Source organism: Hemicordylus capensis, chromosome 3 (assembly GCF_027244095.1).
Source record: "Hemicordylus capensis ecotype Gifberg chromosome 3, rHemCap1.1.pri, whole genome shotgun sequence".
NCBI classification, from domain to species: domain Eukaryota; kingdom Metazoa; phylum Chordata; class Lepidosauria; order Squamata; family Cordylidae; genus Hemicordylus; species Hemicordylus capensis.
In genome coordinates, this window is record NC_069659.1 from 208593659 (window position 1) to 208616797 (window position 23139).

Here is a 23139-nt window from a genome sequence, read left to right on the forward strand (position 1 = left end):
AATCCGGATAAGACGGAGGTACTGTTGGTCAGTAGGAGAGCCAATCGGGATGAGGAGATTCTACCGGTTCTGGATGGGGTTGCACTCCCCTTGAAGGAGCGAGTACGCAGCTTGGGGGTACTACTGGACCCGGCTCTGCTTTTGGAAGCTCAGGTGGAGGCGGTGGCCAGGGGTGCCTTTGCACGGCTTCGGCTGGTGCGCCAGCTGCATCCCTTTCTCGAGAAGGCAGATCTGGCCACGGTTACCCACGCCTTAGTCACGTCGCGGCTGGATTACTGTAACGCGCTCTACGTGGGGCTGCCCTTGAAGAATATCCGGAAACTGCAGCTAGTGCAAAACGCGGCAGCAAGGGTTTTATCCGGAGCTGCCCGTTGGGAACATATCACCCCCATTTTGAAAGAGCTGCACTGGCTGCCGGTTCGTTTCCGGGTCCAATTCAAGGTGCTGGTTTTGACCTTTAAAGCCCTAAACGGTTTGGGCCCGGGGTATTTGAGGGACCGCCTGCTCCCAGGGTTGCTGCCCACTTGACAAGGACATCTGAGGGGGCCCTGCTCCGGGTGCCGACAATGAGGGAGGCCCGGCTGTCATGCACTCGGGACAGGGCCTGCTCTGTTGCTGCCCCCAGACTCTGGAATGCTCTCCCAGTGGCCGTTCGTTCCTCGGACTCCATCACGGCTTTTAGAAAGCTTTTAAAGACTTGGCTTTTTACCCAGGCTTTTACATGATCATTTTCTACTGCGGCTTCTCTGTGTTTCTATTTGTTGTATTTGTTGTATTGTTTTTATGCCTGTTTTTATATGTTTTTATACTTTTAACATGATGTTTTAATTGTCTTTTTATTGTATGTTTTAACTTTTGTAAACCACCTTGGGGTTATCTTTTTAACGAAAGGCGGTATATAAATGCAAAAAAATGAATAAATAAAATAAAATAAAACATGAATACATGGAACTGGATAAGAAGAGTTAATGTCTACTCCTACAGTGTAAGTTTCCAGATGAGATCAGTAAAATTAATTTCTTCTTCTCTGATGTTGGTTTCTACTGGAAGTGTACGCTGGAAGTTTAAAACCTGCCATTCCAGACATACAGCACTGGTTCTGCCTGTTCCTTGGCAGAGAACAATTTGTTACGGAGCAGCTAACAAAGAAAGTTGTTTGTTATTATTTTATTATTTTATTTCCCTGATGAAAGTAGGGCATGAAATGCCAAGATTGCTGAGGAAGGCTGACTGGGGACAGGAGGGCCTTTGTAAGCCTCATCCTTATGGTCTGAATACTCCTGAGCATATCCTTTGCTGCTAGGGTACATGGAAGTGGTAGGGTACATGTAGTTTCCAACATTTCCCAATTCAGTGATTTGGGTTGGGAAGCACTAGAATGTACCCAACACTAAATTCTGGGATTTTCTCTCCAGAGACCATCAGTTCCAGTTAAAAACAGTGCTCCCCCCACCCCATACCCATCCCAGCAACATGCCCCAGTGGAATATCATGGTAGTTGATACCAGATAAATTGATCTGCATTTCCTGAATCTTTCTCCTGGCACAGATCATCTACTGGGACAATCAAAGCAGTCCCCAAACCAGGCTAGAAACCAGATCGAATTGATCCAGATAATCAGTCATTCAGACAAGTGGTAACGGTTCTGCCTAATTCTTGAATTAAATGCAGCCTTCCATGAATTAGGCTGAGCTGTTTAGTCAAAGGAAATAACAGTTTAGTTATTTTCATGAATCAAGCAAAGAACTTGATCTCAAAAGTATGCAGCAGTAGTAACACATTTTGTAAGCCCAGGAAAATGTGTTAATGTTCACAGAAAATAGCTTCCTACATGCAACTCATTCCGTCACCTCCAAATAGTTTAACAGTTCAGGATTGTTTTCCGCATTCGAGGGGGAAGCAACCCTTCTTTGCTGTTGTTGAGAGGGTTTTCCCCCCTTACTCTTTACCTTTTGAAATGAGAACTGGATATTCTGTTATTCTGTTCCAATGAGTATCCCAAGGCAATGTGAGAAGGCATGTATGGAGCCCTTTCACACATTAGGTCAATCTGGACATTACACTAAACTGCAGTTAAATGTACCGAAGGTTGGCATTTCTGGCCATCTGAATGCAGAATGTCTTCCCAACTGTGGTTAGTGCCTCAAAACCTGAATTTGAACCTTTGGTTCGAGGTTGGTTAGGTTGGTAAAACAAGTCCACTGGCCCCATTGTGTCCTTCAATTTCAGTGCCTGCTGTAACCTGGAGTTAGTCAGTGCCCAACCTGTAACCTGTACTGAAGCTCCTCCAAGGACCACAGAGAGGGAAGTTCTGAGCAGCTCCAAAATGCATCAGCTCTAGGCATGTCTCGCTGGCTATTTCTTGGAGTGAACACTCCATCTTCTGCAGCCTAGCAACTCATCACCTAACCCCTCCTTCACTGCCTGGCAACAGGCATTCCACATTCCTAGATTTTCCTCATTTAAAGGCATGAAACCAGAAATCACCTGTGTCCTTTACACTGCAATCACTTTTAGTAAAGAAACAAACAACTCTTGTTTACTTAAGGGTTTTATAAGTGGGGAATGGAGCTTATGTGCTGACAGGTTGGGAGAGGTAAATAATGCGGATTCTGTGATGGTGAAATGGTAGTCCTTGGTGGGTATAGACAAACTCTGGGCTTGGGCCAGTGGGCAAAGCCTGGCTGAGTTCTTAAGGAATTGGGATGGGGGTTGGAGTTGGTGCAGTGTAGAAGGCTGGATTTCCCCCACCCCCAGAATGAGGGCATTTGAAGCCAGGACCATGGTTTTCCCCCTCATACTTTGTGTGCCTTTTGTGGTTTCCTGTTTCATACATGGGTGAAACAGTTTCAGCCTTGGAGCTAAGCCATATGAATGTTGGGAGGAAAGAGTTAATGAGTCAAGTCTCATGATCAGTGAGACTCGCCAGGAAGAGGTTTGCAGGGAGAGCGGGCTTAGCCTACTCTCCCCGCAGACGAGCAGGAAAACAGCCCTGGGCAGCCAAATCGACTGCCCACACGACTGCTGGCTCCATCATGGAGCCGGTGGGAGCTGTGGGGATTGGGGGCTACATGACCACCGTAAGTTCCAGGATGCCCCTTGTAAGCACATGGGGCATCCTGGAGAGACCCCCAAGGCCAGGAGGCTTGTTTCAGTCTCACGAAGGGGGTCTCCTTGTGTGTTGCCGTGGCGCGGAGCCACACTGTGGCAACACATGATCAAAAAGATGGGGTTAATGGAATGATGCTCCGCTAACCTCATCTAAGGGGAGAGGGAATTAGGAGGGTTTGCTGCTGGGAGCCTCGCGGCTCCTGTGGCAGTAGACGATGGGGCAAAAGTGGGCTAGGCTCCCTTAGCCCGCTTTTGCCTGATCGTGAGAATCCCCTCAGTGTATCTTTGCTCTGCTGAAGATGGCCAACAGATGATGAGAAGGCATGTGTGATGAGCATCCCCCCGCCACACTCACACCATAGCAAATGGTTGATGGGTGAGTGATGCACTGATACCATGCCCACAGTCTGGCAGTGCAAACAGCACCATGAGTGGTGGGATTGGGCCTGGAAGGACTAGGAAGAGGGAGGGACAATTCTAGCCAGCAGGAAGATGTAATGAAACTGCAGTTACTGCATCCTCTCTGGTGGGATGCTTCAGTGGTTAACCTCAGGTACGCCTATCTGCAGTTGGGCGTTATGTCCAAATTGGCCCATTGAGCTGAATGTATGCAAAAGGAATTTATGCAAAGGCTGTTGGCCCTACTCCCATCCCATATGCATATTCAGATGAAAGTGTGAAAGAGCCTATGCACAGTGCATGCAAGCTGCCTTCTCAAGCGCGCACAGTTACATGGACAATGCCTGCACATGTACAGTTTGTACATGCATAGGCTCTTTTGAAACTTCACTTAATGCACTATAGAGCATGCTTCATTGGCATGAGTGGGTGACATGTGTTGTACGCTTATGACCCAAGCCCTGGAGGCTTCAGAATGAAGAGGGCCATGTGAAAACTGGAAAAGCAGTTGAGTGGTTTGGCATGTATGATATCCCCAGAGGCCTGAACAGCCTGAGGCCCAGATGGATTAGAGATTAGAAACAGTACACAGATAAACTGTGTTTGTAGGGTTTTTTAATCAACCAAAGTTTTATTCATTGGGATTTCCTAGCAATAGTTCTCTAGTAGGGAATAAATATTTAAGTTATTATATGCTGCTGTTGTTCTGACAGATCCAATGCAATTCTGCTCCTCCTTAAATGCAGATTCAGTTAAATGTGGAAGGACTTTTGATAATAGAGAGACAAATTGCAGAGCTCTTGGAGAAAAAAATAAAACAGAAGACTCTAGTCTCTGGCTAAACAAATTTAAAGGATGAGAATTAATTACTTGGTCCGTTAACTGGTTAAAAATATATCAACATACAACCTTTTAAAAAATTAAATGACGCTCAGCAAAATGCCCGATTAATCATGTATAAAGCTGTATGGCTGTTCTGTAATCTTTTAGTTGTTGATTGATGAAATGGTCAACTAATAGGTTAAAGCAAAAATGGTTATGTCATAACAAGCTTTCCACTGAACATTCTCCTGTTACAGTGTGGACCAAAAGTACTATTTCAGGGAAGAAATATGTCCTTAGAAATAGTTCCTGTGATGTTTACTTTGTTTTAATGCTGCCTCCTCCACTGCATTGTTAAGCAACATTGTCTCCCCTAGCTGCAGTTGCACCACATCCTTGCTTCTTATCCCTCTCAGAATGAGTCATATGTGACCCTAGCTAATCCAGATTAACAGTGAGCTAACTCAGATGATCTCATCTGCTGGTCCCACCCACCATGCAATGACAAATGAGTTTTCACGTGTCCCACCTCCTCACCTGGTGCACCATTCTACATTGCACTCTCATGTGGGGGACAAACCATCTAAACTGCCCCTAATCAAATGAGCTGACATACAGAGCAAAGATGCACCAGTGCAGCGAGAGAGAAGCCTAACAGAACTTCCCAAATGCACCACTGCAGATGGTGTGATAATTTTTGATGCCCTCCCTCATGGCACAGTGGGGAAATGACTTGACTACCAAGCCAGAGGTTGCTGGTTCGAATGCCCGCTGGTATGTTTCCCAGACTATAGGAAACTATGGGACAGACTATGGAAAACACCTATATCGGGCAGCAGCAATATAGGAAGATGCTGAAAGGAATAATCTCATACTGCACGGGATGAGGCAATGGTAAACCCCTCCTGTATTCTACCAGAGACAACCACAGGGCTCTGTGGTTGCCAGGAGTCGACACCGACTCGACAGCACACTTTACCTTTACCTCTTCTCCAGGAAGTCATCTGTGCCAACAGAAACTATATCCCAGAGAGCTATGCACCTTCAGGGACATGTTTTTGGGAGGTACAGAGGGCTTTCTGGAGACTGGGAGGGCATCAAAAACTGCCACCTCCCTGCTGCACCAGTGTAGTGCAGTTAGTTGGGCAGATCTGTTAGGTTTCTCTGTTACTGAAACAAGTTGCATCCTTCTTCTGTATGTCAGTGATGGTCAGAGGTGTCGAATCTCACCATCAGGGATCTCTCTATAATTGAAAAAGGGGGAAGAAATGAACCTAAAGGTCTGAAGGAGGAATGGAGGGAAGGGAGGGAGGGTGAGGCCACAGCCTCAGCATTTGCACTTCATTTCCCCTCCCCAGTTCATTAGCACACTGTTGGTTCCTGATTAGAGAGTTTATCTCAGCTTCAAGCAACAGGAATCTTTTATAGGAGGCGAGTGTGTCAAGAAATGAAAGTGGATTTATTTTCAATGACAAACAATGAATCTACTCTCATTTGCTACCAGAGAATCTACTCCCAGAACACCTCAGAAACAACAAAACCCAGTACCCCATGGCTTGTGGGTATGGGTATGGTTGGCACCCTATGTGCACTACACCACCACTCACCCTGGGCCACCCTGGTGCCCCCCAAGTGGAGTTATGGGGTGGCTGAAATCCCCATTATTCCCTATAGGGAAAAGCTTAAAGACGCACAAACTTCAGAAATTCTTTAAAAATCACCTCTTTGCCCAATTCCTTTGGAATCTGCTCAGTGGAATCCATTGGGGCACTAACACCTGACCCACTCTTCTGCCCTCAAAGCCCCTTTTCTGTCCCTTTTCTGCCCCAAAGATGTGCAAACTTCAGAAATTGTTTAAAAACCAACACTTTGCCCAATCACTCTGAAACCTGGATGGTAGCAGGCACCCACTGGGGCACTACCACCTGGCCCATTGTGGCACTCCTAGGAGGCACCCACAGGCAGAAATGGGCACTGTCTGTCCCCATTATCCCATAGGGTGTATGCAGCACACATCAACAACAGCAGAGCTTTGCAAAGAACAAGGTTTCCAAAGGTCACGCACATCCACTGTGTCCTACCATCCCCGCCAACAGAAATGCAATTGATCTACACACAACAGTGTGAAACAACAACAATGAAATGCATTGCCCCACACACCCCCTCCCAATGCAGAGTAACAGCAGCAACAAGCAAGCAAACAAGTATGATATCACAGATGCAGCAGACCAGGGCAGCAGACTAGGGCCAACAACAGCATCAAATGTGCACCGTCCTCCTGCCCCCAAGCATTTTTCATCCACAAGCAACAGACAAAGCTACATCTGTGGCACTCAGCCATAAAAGCGGGCTAAATAAGGAAAGGTGCAAAACAACATTCTGCCAGTGGAACAGTGAGGTTTGGCCCCACTCCCACCTACACAAGTAGAAGAGTGATGATGACAACAACAGCACACATTTTTGGTGCATTTTTTGACATTTCTGCACGACCAATTGTAGATGCAAACAATCTAGTTTGAATAAAAATGATGATGATGCTAGAAGTCACAATATTTATTATTATTATTTATATTATTTATTATTTATTTATTCAATTTCTATACCACCCTTCCAAAAATGGCTCAGGGCAGGCTACACAGAGAAATCACAAATAAATAAATAAGATGGATCCCTGTCCCCAAAGGGCTCACAATCTAAAAGAAACATCAGATAGACACCAGCAACAGTCACTGGAGGTACTGTGCTGGGGCTGGATAGGGTCAGTTACTCTCCCCCTGCTAAATAAAGAGAATCACCATGTTAAAAGGTGCCTCTTTGCCAAGTTATTGCAAAGAAGTCCAGAGAGAGAGAGAGAGAGAGAGAGAGAGAGAACCTGACCAGTGCCCATCCATGAGGTCCTCAGAATACAGGAAGAACAGCAAACCATCCAAGGCATTTGAATTGCATAATATATATACTGCTAGACTTGAGAATATGTAGTGGGGAAGCATAGTATACCTGTGTGTGTGCGAAAGGGTTAGTGAGTTTAGGGTTAATTTTTGCCATGGCCTCAGAATGCTGCAGTTGGGGGTGGGGGGTAAATGGGCGCTAGGAGAAGGCTAGAGTCTGTGCCTTCCTGCCGCCTCAGAGCCTGTAGGCTGCTGGGCAGAAAATATTAATACTGATATATTATGGGCACAGAGGGCTGGAGGACATGCTTCTGTTTTTTAAAAATGAAAAAAAAAAATCTTCGGAATGGAAAAAAAGGCAGAATTGTTTATTAAAACCATGAGGCTATGCTACTCTTATAACTACCACTAGTACTAGCTAACGGGGCTCCCTCCCACACACAGAACCCCTGTTTCTTTTAAATTAAACAATGCACAACTTTTTAAATTCAATTACAACCCAAAACTCTCCAAATGGGAAAAAACCCAAGAATACACAATTCCAGAGACGTGTGTGTGTGTGTGTGTGTGTGTGTGTGTGTGTGTGTTAAAATGGGTACTCACTCAGTCTAGTGCTTCACCCACATTGTGTCCAGTTGTCCACTTCTGTGGTCTGGTTTCTGCTGAGTCTATGCTTTCTTCTTCAATCTTCTCCTTCTTCAGTCTTCAGATTGGAAGCGGGGGTTGGGGCAAAAGCCTGGCCAATCTGGGGGGAGGGGTGGCTGGCCGGGTGGCCAGTGGCCACAGGGGCTCTGGGGCTGGTGGGTGGCACAGACAGAAGGCACAAGCAGACAGTGATTCTCTCAGCAGCAGGAAGGGGATGAAAAAAGAATTCTCTTTTCTTCTCTATTCCTGAATCAGCAGCAGAAAGAAAAAAGCAATTCAGCAGAGAATCCACTCCAGGCTGGCATGCAGCAGGGGCAGGCAGGCTGGGTGGCAAGGGAGGCTGGGCTCAGGCTGTCAAGGCAGAAGGCAATAGGCAAGGCAAAGCAAAGCTCTCTCTCGCTCTCTCTCTCGCTCTCTCGCTCTCTCTCTCTCCTCCCACAAGGCAGAAAGGCAGAATGGTGACTGTTTCCTCTTTAAATCTCTTTGAAAATCCCTCCTTGAACTCCCCCCACCCATGCCCCTTCTTCGACCTTCTCCTGGCCAATGCAGGGACAGTTAGCACTGGCGAGGAGGGAATCAGCAGCAGATTAGCCCATGCTTTTGTTCACCAATCTGAAGCTTGGAAGGGCGGGAAATTCAAAACTATGTCAAAGCACAAAATGGAGACTACACGGAGATCGCCACAAAATGGAGGTCTGAAACAACAAAACATTCAGCTCCAAAATTCGGGTGATTTGTTTTGTATACAAATAGCCCGAAACAGGTAGATTCAGGTACAGATCATTCTGTACCCAAAACATTTCACACATCTCTATCAGCCAGTCAGTCATGAGGGGAGAAAGAGGGAGGGACACTGCCTGACACTGTTTCCTCTCTTCCCACCAAAGCTGAGACAGATGAAGAAATTTTCAATTGAAGAAGCTTAGGACCCCTTTACAATCTTGCTCTTGTTAAAAAGAACATAGTAGAACCACAATATTCATGTTATCCACTTCCCCCCTACAATGTTCCTTACTAACTTGGTTCAATTTACCCCTAAATGCTGGGGAGAATTCTGGGATCCAGTTTCTCATGGAAGTGGAAAGTGTGTGTGTGAGAGGCGGGGGAGAGGGAGAGGGAGAGGGAGAACTCAGATGAATATGTGTTATTTATGTTGTATGAAAATATGAGATAATTGCAGAAAGCATATGTGTTCTAAAATGTTTCTGAGCCAGGGGAATGCATGTGTGCAAGTGTCTGCATGCCTGGGAAATGTATGATATTATTGGGTTAGGAATGAGAGAAAGGATATGCTGAAAATCCACCCCCCTACCCGCCAAAAATTGTCCTTATAGTTCTTCTGCAACAAAAATGTGGGTGTGAGGAGACAAAAGAAGTTGGAAGACCAGGACAGATACCGATCTTAACTTCTTCGATCCGGTCTGGGGGGTTCACAAACATTTTTTTAAAAAACTCTTTAAACTTACCCCCTCCAGGGGTGGGGGTTCTCTGAGGTGGTGGGGATGTCCACAGAGGTTCCCCCTCTGACCTTCCTTCCTTCGAAAAGTGGCCCATTCAGCCATTCTTTGGCCCTTTCCCCTAGCAAAGTGACCATTTTGGAGGCCACCATGCCTTCGGAATGGGCCTCTGTGCTCAGGCCATGCAGAGGCCCATTACACAGGCCACTGGCCACTGCACCATAGGAAACGGGGCCATTTTGGAAAGAAGGGAGGCCATTGGGGGGAGGGGGACTTCCATGGGACCCCTCACCTCGGAGAAACCCCCCAGGGGGAAAAGTTTTTTTAAAAATGTTTTTTACATTTGTGAACCCCCCTGAATGGGCCAGGATGGGGTTCAGTCCAGGGTCAAGCCAAACCAGAGGTAGTTTGGCTCAACCCCAAGCCTTTGAACCCAACTGATTTGACTTTAAACCAGTTCAAAACTTCAGTTTGAAACCCTTCTGCACATCCCTAATGGCATTCTAAACCTCTAGTTGCATACTTGTGAAGAGGACTGGGTTGAAAGCAGCTCTGCTTAAGCAGGCTGACATTTACTCAGATCTCACAAGTAGGGGTGTGCGGAACCAATTTGAATCAAACCTGGTCTGATTCGAACCAGCCCAATTTGACTGGTTTGAGCTCAAACCACTCCCCAAAAAGAATGGGCCCTGGTTCTGGTTTGGGCTCAGTTCGGATCGAACCAGTTGGGACCATTTGACTGGTTTGATTGCCCTGCTTCTAAAGGGGAATCCGTTAAGGTGGTTCCCCTTTACAAGCAAAGGGGGGTTGCCTATGTAAAACTGGGTTGTGAGAGGGCACCTTACTGTCTCGTACAGTTGCTGTTGTGGCAGCGGCACCAGGGCAGCAGCCCCTCTCAGGCCCACCAGCACTCCCCTACCCCTGGGCTGGCAAGTGGCCCAGTTCCAGCCTCCATGCATGCCGCCCCCACCTGGAAGCTGCCGCCACAGTCACCGCTGCAAGAACCGGTAAGGTGCCCTCTCACCTGCCCTCCCCCAAGTTTTACAAAGACAATCCCCCTTTGGCTGTTAAGGGGAATCCTTACTGGATTCCCCTTTACAAGCAGAGCAATTGAGCTGGGTCAAACTGGGTTGACCCAGTTCAAGAGCTTGAACCAAACTGCTGCCAGTTCTAATGAACTGGCTCATGGCCTGGGCGGTTCAGTTCAAAATCAGTTCAGACTCTGTGGTTCAGCGCTGTGGTTCCATCACAGTTCAGCGCTCAGTTCAGCGCTGTGGTTCCATCACAGCGCTATTCATGAGCCATCTGCCCAGTGGCATATCTAGGGTGGGGCAGGCAGGGCACGTGCCCCGGGCGCCACTTGAAGGGGGGGCGCCATTTCTTAAAATTATTATATATTTTTTTTAAAGGCTGCCGAAAACAAAATGGCCACCGTGCATGCTCAAATGGCCTCTTTGAGGCCCTAGGCCATACCAAGCCTCACAGAGGCCATTTGAGCATGCGTGGTGGCCATCTTGTTTTCAGCTGCCATTTAAATATATATATATATTTTAAAAAATGGCCACTGCACATGCTTAAATGGTCCCTGTGAGGCCCTAGATGCCAGCAGGGGGGAGGGGAAACCTTTGCAGACCCCCCCAGCCTTTAGAAGCCCCCCAAAGGGGCTACAGGTAATATATATATGTATTTTTAAATTAATATGTCACTGTACACATATTCAGATTTGTGACTTGTATGTGACCTTCAGACTTGTATTTTTCCGCTGATATTATGGTAAAGTTATCTGAAAGATGGGTGTCAGATGTTTGGACAGGAGGCGCAATTTCAGTGCTTGCCCTAGGCGCTATTTTCCTTAGATACGCTTCTGCATCTGCCTCCTCTGCTTCTTCTTTCCCCTGCCCCAAGATCGGTATCTGAGGGCCTTGTGGTGGAAGAAAGGAGGGGCAGCAGTAGTCACAACAGAAGGAAGGGGAGGCAAAGTGGTGGATGGCAGGCTGAGCATTTCCCTCCATTATAATGAAGAGTGAAAGCCAGGGTGATGGAGTGCAGGGGTGGGCAGACTTAAGGCTTCCATGAACTACTCCTTTCTTTCTTTCTTTCTTTCTTTTTTTTTGGCAGAGCCTTAGGAGCTACTAGCATGAAATAGGGACTTGCGGAGGAGGAGCCAGCCACAAAATGGCAGCTTGGGGAGCCAGAACCAAAATGCAAAATGGCAGCTTGTACAAAAATTGATATCAACAGAATAAGGGATTTTCTAGGAGAATTTCCCTACAGAACAGGAGGGGAGTAATAGATGCTATTTTGCCGGGGAAGAAACTGGAGAGGAATTAATGGGAGAGGACATAAAAGCAACCCTGAGTAACCAAAAATAAATAAATAAATAAAGAGTTAAAAAGTTGTGGCCATGCCCCCACTCAGCCAGCTGATCAGATCTGCAGTACAGGATGGAAAAGAAGGATGGGAGAAACACGTGGTTGCCTTAGGAAATGGCAAAGCAGTGTAAAATTCCCTATCCTCTCCTGTTAATGTGTAATTCTGGCAGTGTGTGATATATTGTGCACATCGGGCATTATGTTCTCTCCCCCATGCTCCAGCAGCGGTCAATAAGCTGGCCCTGGGGAAACACACAAAGGAATGAAATCATGTCATGCATTTCCAGAACTATAGATTTCTTGGGAGAGGACTCAACACAGAGGTTGCATTTTGGGCAGTAATCCTGTATTACAGCATCACACTTAGTTCTGTCCTGATGCCTTAAGAAAAAGGGGAACCCTTTCCATTTTTCTGTCCTGCAGCAGAATAGACTGCAGGATAGTTAGCTTAACATGTGGAGCCTTGAAAGTCACAGGATAGACATGACGCGGGCATACTATATGCCTCAGAATGATGGATTATAAATACACACGAGCCAGAGAAAAGCTCCTGTGTTACTCTCTCTGATCCCAAGTGACAACTCTGCTTTCTAAATACAAGAAACAGTTTGAACTGGGCTAGCTGTGGAAGCAGCTTTGATGTCCTGCCATCACACTGAGTTGAGGAAAGCCTTGTTGTCTTACGTAGCAAGCAGTTGAGGATATCAAAGAGAAGATGGGATGTTAAATTTTTATTGATGAATGTTTAATAGTCTGGGTTGTAAGATGTCAGGAGCAATGCTGTAAAAGCATTCCGCGTGAATCTTGCTGTTTGCTATACAGTGCCTGAAAATGATTAGTCTTTTAAAGAGCTCCAGTCATTTTCTCTCCCCCCACCCAACAACCACAGATGATTAAAAATAACTTTATTGTCATTATTAGGCAAAATGCAAATGGGTAATCAGGAGCTCACTGCACCTGGCTTTTTCTAAATACTGCTGTTGACGTTGATTAATTAATTATTTTTTATTCCTAGAGCAGCTTTAGAATGTATGCTCGTAATAATAATAGCATTTATAGCAATGCGTAAGAGTGTTCAAACAGTTTCACATATGCATACCTGCCAATATGTCCCTTTCCCCCCATTCAGGTGAATGGGAAAATAGGGACATGTTGGCAGGTATGTATATGTTATCTCAAGAATTCGTACAACAACCAGAATTATTGTTCTAGTCTGTTATCCTGGCAGCCAGGATTTGTATCTCCATAATGCAGATAGCAGAGGTAAGGCTAAGGAAGTAGCTAGCTTAAATACACTTAGTGAGTTAACGGCTATGATGGTACTTGAATGTTCCACTGATGAAAAGTAACTCTTTTAAATGTCGTTTAACTACAACTACTGTCTACTACCTAAAAAGTAGATTTACCTACTAGTTTAGTACATTTTAGTAAAAGGAATTAAAATTAAAATTTTAATTACTTTGAAGTAGTACTGATATATATATATTGAATTCTCAGTATTATATTGAATAATGAGTTATATTTTTTAAAATCCTGGTGGATGGAAGTTATTATTGCTGTTAGTAGTTTAAACTACAGTAGTTAACTACTAACAAAAGTAGTTTGACTAGGTAGGTTGAACTATGTTCATAAAGTAGTTGTAATTACTATTCAACTACATGAAAAGTTATATAACTAGTAGGAGAACTACTTGTAGTTTAATTACTGCCCATTACTTGGGCTTCTAGGCTCACACTCTAAAAACTACTATGCAGAGATGGGCAGTATCTAAAATACATGTTTTTTAAAATATGTATTTTCAATACTTTTGTAATCCGTATCTAAAACACTTTTCAGAACAGTATTTTGTATCTAAAATACATTTGTTCAGGTATTTTGTATTTTTAAAATACATTGCTGAAACCAAAATACATCAGCTTTGCTTTGGGGTTTTTTGCTTCAGGAGCTGCCTTTTTAATGCAAGCAAACAGCCTATTAGCATCACCAAGCTTCTATGCTCAAGTTCATCAGTCAGTTGTACAACCCAGTCAGTCTTGTGTTATCTTTGTAGCAATTCAGCAAGCAAGTTCTTAGGAGGCACACCCTTTCACTCTAGGATTCTCTGATTAGTAGTATAACAAGGAGAAAAGCAAGTGATAAGTGGCTTGACCAGTTTGAAATGACCAGGCTAATGTCTTTCAGTGATCAGTGACACCCACACTGGGATGCAAACTCCATCCCCACCCCTTTGGAAAGTGAGAAGGTTTGCAGACATATGGATTAATTGAGATTTGCCTACACATTGTCCTTCTCTCTTCTACTGTACACCAATCAGCAAAGCATAGTTAGGAGGGCAAGAGGTAAATAATTATCATCTTCTTTAAAACTCTTTGCAGACACTTTGGGCTCTGGGCTGGCTGGGAATCAAAATCTGATTCCCAGCCAGCAGCTACCCTATTTGTTAGGTATTTGGGGGCGGGGGGGTACTATATTATTTTGTAGGGTTGTGGTGGGGGAGAAAGTAGGAGATTTTCATTTGCTTCCTAATTGCAAAGAGATGAGAGAAACTGAGAATGCTTAAGTTTATGTTGCTGGGAAAAGGTTCTATGTTTCCTATGTGTAGGGGCCAGTGTCAATCCAGTCCAGCATCTGGTTTCACACAGTGGCCCACCAGATCCCTCTGAGAAGCCTACAGGCAATAGCTGAGGGCATATCCTCTCTTTTGCTGTTGCAACTGGTATTTGGAGGCATCTTGCCTCTGAGGTGCTTGGAGCTGGCTACACACAGCCTTGTAGGAATAAGATAAATGCTTATATCTGTTATGGTAGATTGCTGAAAATGCTTTGCTATGCTTTTTGCATGCTCGTTTTATGGGAAGTGCTTGGGGATCTGATCCTGTGTATGTTTCCTACTTTTTTGTGCTATTCCTAGTTTGCACCATAGACTATGTAGGCTACATGATGAGTTAAGAGTCTAGTATTCCCCAAAACTCACTGGTGATGTTTAAGCCACTCTGACTCTTTGAATGTTGTGTGTTGTCCCATTTTCAGCAGTGTCCAGCAGCAGAACACTTTCCCCACTGGAACAGGTTGGTAGGGAGGAGGGTAGGATGTGACAGAATGAGCCTTTGTTTAGCTTTAAAACACATTCCAGTTTCATATCAGAACTTCCCTCAATTCCAAAAACCAATTTTGGCCTGGGCCCACACCCACCACGTTTGTGGATTTCTCTCACTTGTTTGTCAGGAATCTTTTTCCTATTGTTCAGAAAGCTCTATCTTGAGGGAGAAACATTAGGCTTTTGATTGTTTTGCCTGTCTCCAAGAGGGGATAGTTAACCTCGAGTTAGATGAGGGGAGGGACTCTTGCCAACATGCTACTTTGGTATTAGTTTAGCTTTCTTAGCTGAGTCCAGGCTGCATGGCTCCTGGGAATGTGCAGATTTCACCACAAAGAAAGCTTTTGTTCTCTGAACTGCAATTTGAGACCTGAGCTACCAAGTCTCCTGTCTAACATAAGGGATGTGTGAACAGTTCAAGGGGGGGGGGGTTGGTTCTACGTTGAACCAGTTCGATTTGACAGTTCCGGGGTCAAACTGAACCCTCCCTGTTCAGACCTCAGACCAAACCCCCCCCCCGATGGTTCGGGCGGGTTCATGGTTTTTTTAAAAATATAAATAAATTACCTTTAGCCCCTTTGGGAGGCTTCCTCTAGGCTGCGTGTGGCGGCCATTTGTTTTAAAAGTTTTTTTAAAAAAAATGGCCACGAGGCATGCACAAATGGCCTCTGCCATGACAGGCCTTGCAGAGGCCATTTGTGCATGCATAGCAGTGGTCAAAATGGCCTCCGCACCAACATACGGAGGCACGAACGGGCCGAAAAAGGTGGTAGAATGGGCCACGGCGGTTCTAACCGAGGCTGGCAGGGAGAGGGGGAATCTTCATGAACACACACACACACACACACACACACACACACACACAGCCTAGAGGAAGCCCCCCAAAGAGGCTAAAGGTTAAAAAAAAATAAAGAAAAAATTGCAATACGCCCCCCCCCCCCAGACCGAACTGGGTGGGAGGTTGCCGGACCAAACTGCTCCGGTCAAGTTCAAGTCTGGTCCAGACTCGAACCAAACCAGGCCAGCTGGTTTTGTGCACATCTCTATTTAACACTAGATAGGAAGAAAGATATCTCGCTTGTGCATTTTAACCATTTTGCTTTGGTTGCCTGTGTACTGTCCTTCTTTTTATATCTACTTAAATAAACTAGCTTTTGATTGTTTTAAACTTGATCTGGCTGGTAGCGTGCTCAGTTCTGCCTCCTTATGTGCCTGCAACGGCTACATGTTCCAAAGAGGTCTTAAGGCATTTTGGCTTTAATCTTTGAAATACACATATTGCTTAAAGAAAATGGAAACAAGTTTGGATAAGTAATGAACATCTCAAAATTGTTTCCTTTTTTCAGGTTTTGTATTTTGTATTTTAAGATGTATTTTAAAATACTATTTGTATTTTGTATTTTTATTGGTTTTTACCCAGTATTTTATATCTTCTTAAATACATTTTCTCAGCTATTTGGTATTTTGAATCTAAAATACCTTTTCTGCATATTTTGCCCATTTCTGCTACTATGCTATACTATGCTATATCAATTCACTCTACAATGCTATATCAATTCACATTGTAGAAAGACAGTTGGTCTTTTGACAGTTGGTCTCCCCGTATTTAGCAACTAGTTTTATGTTGTTTTTCCAGGCGATGCCCAAATACATGATCTTTGCCTTCAGATGCAAGGGGTGAATTCTGAGAGTTGAGTGCCAATATCTGGAAAATCAGGGAGTGGAGTCTGGCAGGTTAGCTGTAGACCAGGGCTGCACAACTTTGGACCTCCACTGGCTTTTGGACTACAGCTCCCACCATCCCCAGCCACAGCAGGCAATAGTCAAGGATTATGGGAGCTGTATTACAACATCTGCAGGAGGGGCAAAGTTATTCAGCCCTGGTGGAGACCCTAATGGTGCTGGTGGGGGCAAAAGATGGAACCTGGCTGCTCAGGGAAGGAGACTAGCTGTGTCTGATGCCTGTGAACCTGATGGATTTGATGGAGTGGATAAGCATAATTCTAAACTTCTTGTCATACAGTCAACATACTGCTTGCATTTAAGAATTTATATTTACTTAAGTGAGCAATTGTGAAATCCATAGTTTCTGTTATGGGGCACAAAGCAAGATCACTTAGGACTGGATTAGACAACATGCTGTCCACCTTCGGATGTAACATGGAACTGTGGAATGAATTGACCCATGGGTCTGCTCCACTAACTCCCCTCCCACCCAAATTCAGACGCTCAGGAGAGTTCCCACTCTGCAGTCTTGCTGAATGAAGAGAGGACGGGTAACTGACTGCCTTGGCTTCCTTCCAAGGCAGCAGCCAATAGTAGTCAGTACAAGGGAGAAGCTTCTTCCCTCAACTCCAGTTGCAAAACAACCAGACTCCAGTGCCAGTGTTCGGATGTAACACTGACACCATAGAACTGGGGATCCAGGCAGTAGAACGCACTTCAAACCAAAGGTACAAATCACTGTCAGGAGAGGACAACCTTGGGTACATTTTTCTGCAAAATAACAGTTGCTTGCATTTGGATGTACTGAAAATGAAAATGGAGGTCCCTTTGCATCTGGTTTCATGTTACGTGCGAATGCAGCCACTTACTCATATTTTACTCACCAGTGTGTGATGGGGAGCAAACACGTATCATCTCTCTCTGCCCACCCATGCATTGCCCAACTTCATTGCTACAGGACATCCACACCAACCTGGGCATATGCATGCATGAAAGGCTGAGATCATACCATCAATTCCCAGATTCTTGTTTAAGAACCTTGCGGCCACATGTGGCTAGCTAATGGCACTGAAGGGAGGACAGGTGCCCAGGGTGGGTGGGGAAGGAGCATGTGCTCTTACTCCCCACTATTAACAGAGAAGCAGATCCGGGCAAGGGTACTGAATTATTCAGCCTTTATTTGAAGACTTACGGGCCAAGAATTTCCCAGAAGCATGAGCTGGTAGTTACTAGGGAGCTGTCTTTGCCCATGACATGGAAAGGAAATGTCCAGGCTCTTTGGCTGACAGACTAAAATATTCATAATTTGTACAATGATAAATAGAATTAATTACTTGTTGTGTCATATTTATAATGCTTGACCTCAAAATTCGCATAGTTTTGCCCTTCTACTTTTCAACGAAAAGCAGGCATCTGTGTAATAGAAGATTGTGGATTCAACTTTGACTTTAATATTCTAGCATTATATTCCAATATCATTTCAAACCAGGCTGTTTTTCAGGGATGCTTAATGCAACTGATATATAAAATTGGATCTTAAAAAAAAAAAAATTAAATCATGCATTTTAACTTGCTCTAGTCCCAGGATGCTGAATAGGCATCAATGTCATTTGCATCCACATTGCTATTTGCCTGGTGGCAAATATATTAGAATAATGTTAAATTGTTGGTATTAAAATAATGTTAAATTACATCATGTTTTCTTTTAAGCTTAAAATAATTAGACATGTTTAAAGATGATATTAAAATGCCATACACCAGGCTTAAGTAAGCCTCCTTACTTGCAGGATCACATTAGGGCAGCGGCAGCCCATCCGGATGGGATTGAAAAGAAGCCACATGCGCTGCTCCCTCCCATCCATCTCCCCTCACCCCAGTTGCCTCACTCTCCCTCACCATGCCCCATCACTGTGCTAACCCCAGGCACAAGGGCTGGTCATTCGCCTGGTTCCCCAACCTGGCAAATTACCAATCCATGTGACTTGGATTAATGTGGCAGTGGAGAGGAGCAAGGTGAGGGAGAGCAAGGCAGGTGGGTCAGGGCAAAAAGAGTGGGAAACAACTGCACCTAAGGCTGATTTTCTGCCCCCCCCCGATGTGGATGGGCCGTCATTGCGTAAGAGCAAAAAGCCAAGCAGAATAACACCATTCCAACTTCTCATTGGCCCTGTGCCCGCAGCATAAATGGTATATCAATTTGAGCCACTAAATACTCCTGTTAGTATTCAATGGCTAACCATAGAGATGTAAATATCAGGCGGTATAAAAATATGATAAATAAAAAATAAAATAATAATAATTAGTGGGGAGAAGATTGGAGAGAGGTGTAGAATCCAAAGGAAAGAGTTGTCGTATGCAAGAGTTGTGGTATGCAGTGGAGTGGAATCAGGAATATTAATAGTTTAATGAAATAGATATTATGTACAGAGAGGCAAGTGCAGACTGCTTTTCCATGCTCTTGCTGCTGGCTGTTTGTTAGCCCCGCCTCAACCCCAGGACTGGAATACAAGTAACTAAAGCCCCACTCAAGGAATCAAGGCTTGGATCAAGGAATAGACTAACCAAAAGCACCACAAGAGGTAGCTCCAGGTTGCTACTGATTGGAATACAGCAATCGGCTCCCTTTTTGCATACCTCACCTAGAGCCAGAGCAGTTTGCCTGAGCAGTGAGAACTTAGAACGTTTTACTGATAAAAATTTGAGTGGCTTGCGGATGTTAATTCAGTCTGAATGGAGAAAGTGGCAAGGGGGGCATGAAAAGTAGCTGGGTTTTTGTGAACATTCCTATTGAATGCTTGCAAACCCCATTGAGGTTGGTTTTTTCCTAGCATTTGGCAGGAGTGCTCACAACAACACAAAGATGTTTGAGTACTGGGTGGGGTGAGGAGGAGGGAGCAATCTACAAATCACTAAATTTCAGAAGCAATACCTTAAAGATTCAAAAAATGAGATTTTACCAATAATTCCTAAGATGGGTCAGTCCAGGGATAACTTGTTAACTTCATATCCCAGGAGCTTTTTCAGACAGCAACTTTACCACAACTTTACTTTGGGATGGTGGGCATGTGTTCACATATAGGGATGTGCAAAACGTTTCGGGCACAGAACGATCTGTGCCCGAAACGACCAATTTCAGGTGATTTGGAGCCGAATCGAATCACCCCCGACGATTCCCGAAAAATATCGGATCTGAAACGAATCACCCCTGTTTCGGGTCTGAATTTTTTGGGTGTTTTGGGTCTCCTTTTTGGGTGTTTTGGGTCTCCCAGAAAAGTGCCAGCCTTGTCTTCTTCTTCCCCATCCATTTCAGTTTGATGTCTCTTTGAATTTCCCGCCTTTTTGCCTCCATTGATTTCAATGGAGAAATTGCTTTCCTGTCACTTTAATTGAAAAGGCCCTGGGGCCAAAAGAGTGGGGTGGGGTGGTAGTGCCCAATGGGTGGAGGCTACCACCTGAATTCCAGGGGGATTGGGCAGAGGGCTGATTTTTGGTGAATTTCAGAAGTTTAAGCATTTTTAAGGTTTCCCCCCTTTAGGGATAATCGCTTCACTTCAGGAGGAAAGGGGTGGCCTAGAGTGGAGTGGGCTTGGTGGTGGTGCGGGGTAGGGCAAGGAAGCTACCTGAATTTTTTCAAAGGATTTAGGCAGAGGGCTGATTTTTGGTGATTTTATTTGTTGGAGTTTTGTTGCTTCTGAGGTGTTCTGAGTGTGGATTCTGTGATAGCAAATGAGATTTTCAATGACACACCATGAATCCACTCTCATCTGCTCTCTTAGAATCTAAACCTTAAAGACATGTGAACTTCAACAATTAACCAAAAATCAGCCCTCTGCCCAAATCCTTTGAAAAAATTCAGGTAGCTTCCTTGCCCCTACCCGGCACTACCACCAACCCCACACCACTCTAGGCCACCCCTTTCCCCCCGACGTGAAGCGATACACCCTCCATTCTACCTAATGGGGGAAAACCTTAAAAACGCGTAAACCTCAGAAATTCACCAAAAATCAGCCTCTGCCCAATCACTCTGCAATTGGGGTGGTAGCCTTCACCCATTAGGCACTACCACCCCACCCCACTCTTTTGGCCCAGATCCCACTTTCTGCCCCCGATCTGCCCCAAAGACACTAAAACTTTAAAAAAATCACCAAAAATCAGCCCTTTGCCCAATCCCCCTGAAATTTGGGTGGTAGCCTCCACCCATTGGGCACTACCACCCCACCCCACTCTTTTGGCCCCAGGACCTTTTTTTTACCCGAATCGATTCGGATTCGGGTTAATCCGAACCGAATCAGGGGTGATTCGGGTGGGCAAAATTCGGGCACAGAACAGAACAGGGGTGTTTTAGTTCGGGTCCGAACTGAAACACGGAAAATTCGAATTGCACACCCCTATTCACATATTGGCCAGATTTACCCCAAAGTCCATGTGATATGTCAGCGAGCACTTCACACATGATCCCCCCCCCCACACGCTCCGTATTGAGACCTAGCCCAATTTATGTCCATGGTAAAACAAACAAACAACCCAATCTCTTTTTGCACTGGAGTATCCGTTCTGCCTCGAACTCGCAGTAAAGCCTCATAAAAAACCCATGGTAAAGACTTCTGTCTGAAAAGCCTCCACCTGCACCTGCTCCACCTGCACCTGTATGCACCTGCTCTCCATTTTAAATATGCCAGTGATATGCTGCAAACTTGTCCTGGAGGTAGAGATTGCTACTTCATCACCTGAACTCATGTTTGGTGATAGATTGATGGACCAATGTCACACTCGGTGGGAGCCTAAGGAGCCTTTTGATATGGTCATTGGCCTTCTAGCTGTCCAGCTATCTAAATGGACAACATAATGCTGTTTGGGGGTGGGGGGATAAGAAAACAAGTTAGAGCCAGTGGCTGACATGATGAAAATCTGTCAAAAGTATTCCCATTTACATTAAAAGGACAAGTTAGGTAGTGCCTAACTTGTCCTTTAGATTTCAAAGGGACTAATTTGACTAATTTGACTCAGATTGACTCAGCCTTCCATCCTTCCGAGGTCGGTAAAATGAGTACCCAGAATGTTGGGGGCAATATGCTAAATCATTGTAAACCGCTTAGAGAGCTCCGGCTACAAAGCGGTATATAAATGTAAGTGCTATTGCTATTGCTATTGCTAATTTTCCTCATGCCCCCCAGTGTACTGTAAAATGTAGGGCTCTGAGGACCCAGATTCAGGTCCTATTTAGCTATGACACCCAATTTGTAGTGTTGGGCAAGGCAGCCTCACCCATCTCACAGAGTTTGTTGTGGGGCTAAAACACTATTCTGAGTTTGTGGAAGACTGCTGACAAACAGGTGTCAGGAATCTGGTCCTTATCAAATCACTAAGGATGTGAATGAATCGTGATTCAAAGCACATAGACTCCGGCACCTTTAAAACGGAGGAGAGTAGCTACTCACCTGCTCCTCTGTTTGTTAACTGCCCCTTCCTGTATTGGCAGTGCTCCCTCCAGCTATCATTGTGTGTCAGCGGCGCTCTCCCCAGCTGCCCTCACATGATGTGTCCGCACATGCACAGCAGCCATTTGCATGGTCGGCATGGTTGTAACTGGGGAGCAGCTGAGGAGATCACCGCCCGCATGTGATGATAGCTGGGGGGAGCGCCACCGATACAGGAAGTGACGGTGAGCGACTGGAGAGCAGGTATGCACCTGCTCTCCATTTTAAATATGCCAGTGATATGCTGCAAATAATGCTTCAAATTGCGATCCGTACACATCCCTCAATTAACATCTGTGTAGTTGGAGGAGAAGAAAAAAGAAGAAAGCTTGCATTTGGAAAGCAAGAGACTCAGCTGATGCTGCAGATTTTTAAGAGCACGTTCTACTCATTGAAAACATTTGAACCTTGAAATAGAAATATAGACCTCTTAATTAATTTCTCTGTTATTGTATAATGTGTAAAGAAAACTAATGCACAGAATTTTCCATTTTAATTACAAAAGGGAAAAATGTGTGTGCAAGAGTGTAACGGGGAGAAGGGTGTGGACTGGGGCAACACAACATTGAATTTCAAAAGTAATTATGTAGGAGGGGAAGGTTTATTAGGCTTCAATAAGCCTGCATAGATGCAGAGAGAATATATAATGGAGCACAGATTCTTACTATTACTCTCATTAGGGCTGAATTGGAAGAATGGACACTCCAAATCAAAATGTTTGCATAGCTCTATACCTAACCTAAAAAAGTAATCTCTGCTGTGGGTGGGCAACCTTTCAACACTGAGGTTTGCATTATAGACCCTCAGCAGACATTGATTAATAATCATAATTGTTTTAATTGTTTTTATTCTGCTTTATATTTGTTGTTTTAAATTGTGTACACTGTCTAGAGTAGGGATGTGTGAATCAATTTGGGTACAAATCTATTTCTACCCAGATCTAGCTGATTCATGCAATTTGGAGAAAGAACAAATCACCCCTGTGGTCCATTGGCTAGATTTGGGTCCAAGTCGAATCATGCCAGATTCAATTCAAAATGATTCAAGATTTGGATTCCTCCTATTAATTCCCCCATATTCACAGCTTTCATTTTTTAAAAAAGCATAGCTTTACCCCTTGTAGATGTGGCGTTATGGTGCAAAATG

General features: G+C 44.7%; 2 long non-coding RNA genes across 3 annotated transcripts in view; one reads left to right on the forward strand and one right to left on the reverse strand.

Annotated features, from left to right (window-relative positions):
- LOC128348831 (uncharacterized) overlaps positions 1-2501 on the reverse strand; it is a 53156-nt gene extending 50655 nt beyond the window's left edge. The window contains exon 1 of the long non-coding RNA XR_008318364.1: positions 2266-2501. This is a non-coding gene — a long non-coding RNA (uncharacterized LOC128348831). The remainder of the gene's footprint in view (positions 1-2265) is intronic.
- Positions 1-23139, forward strand: part of LOC128348830 (uncharacterized) — a 79798-nt gene that overhangs the window by 52498 nt on the left and 4161 nt on the right. The window lies entirely within an intron of this gene.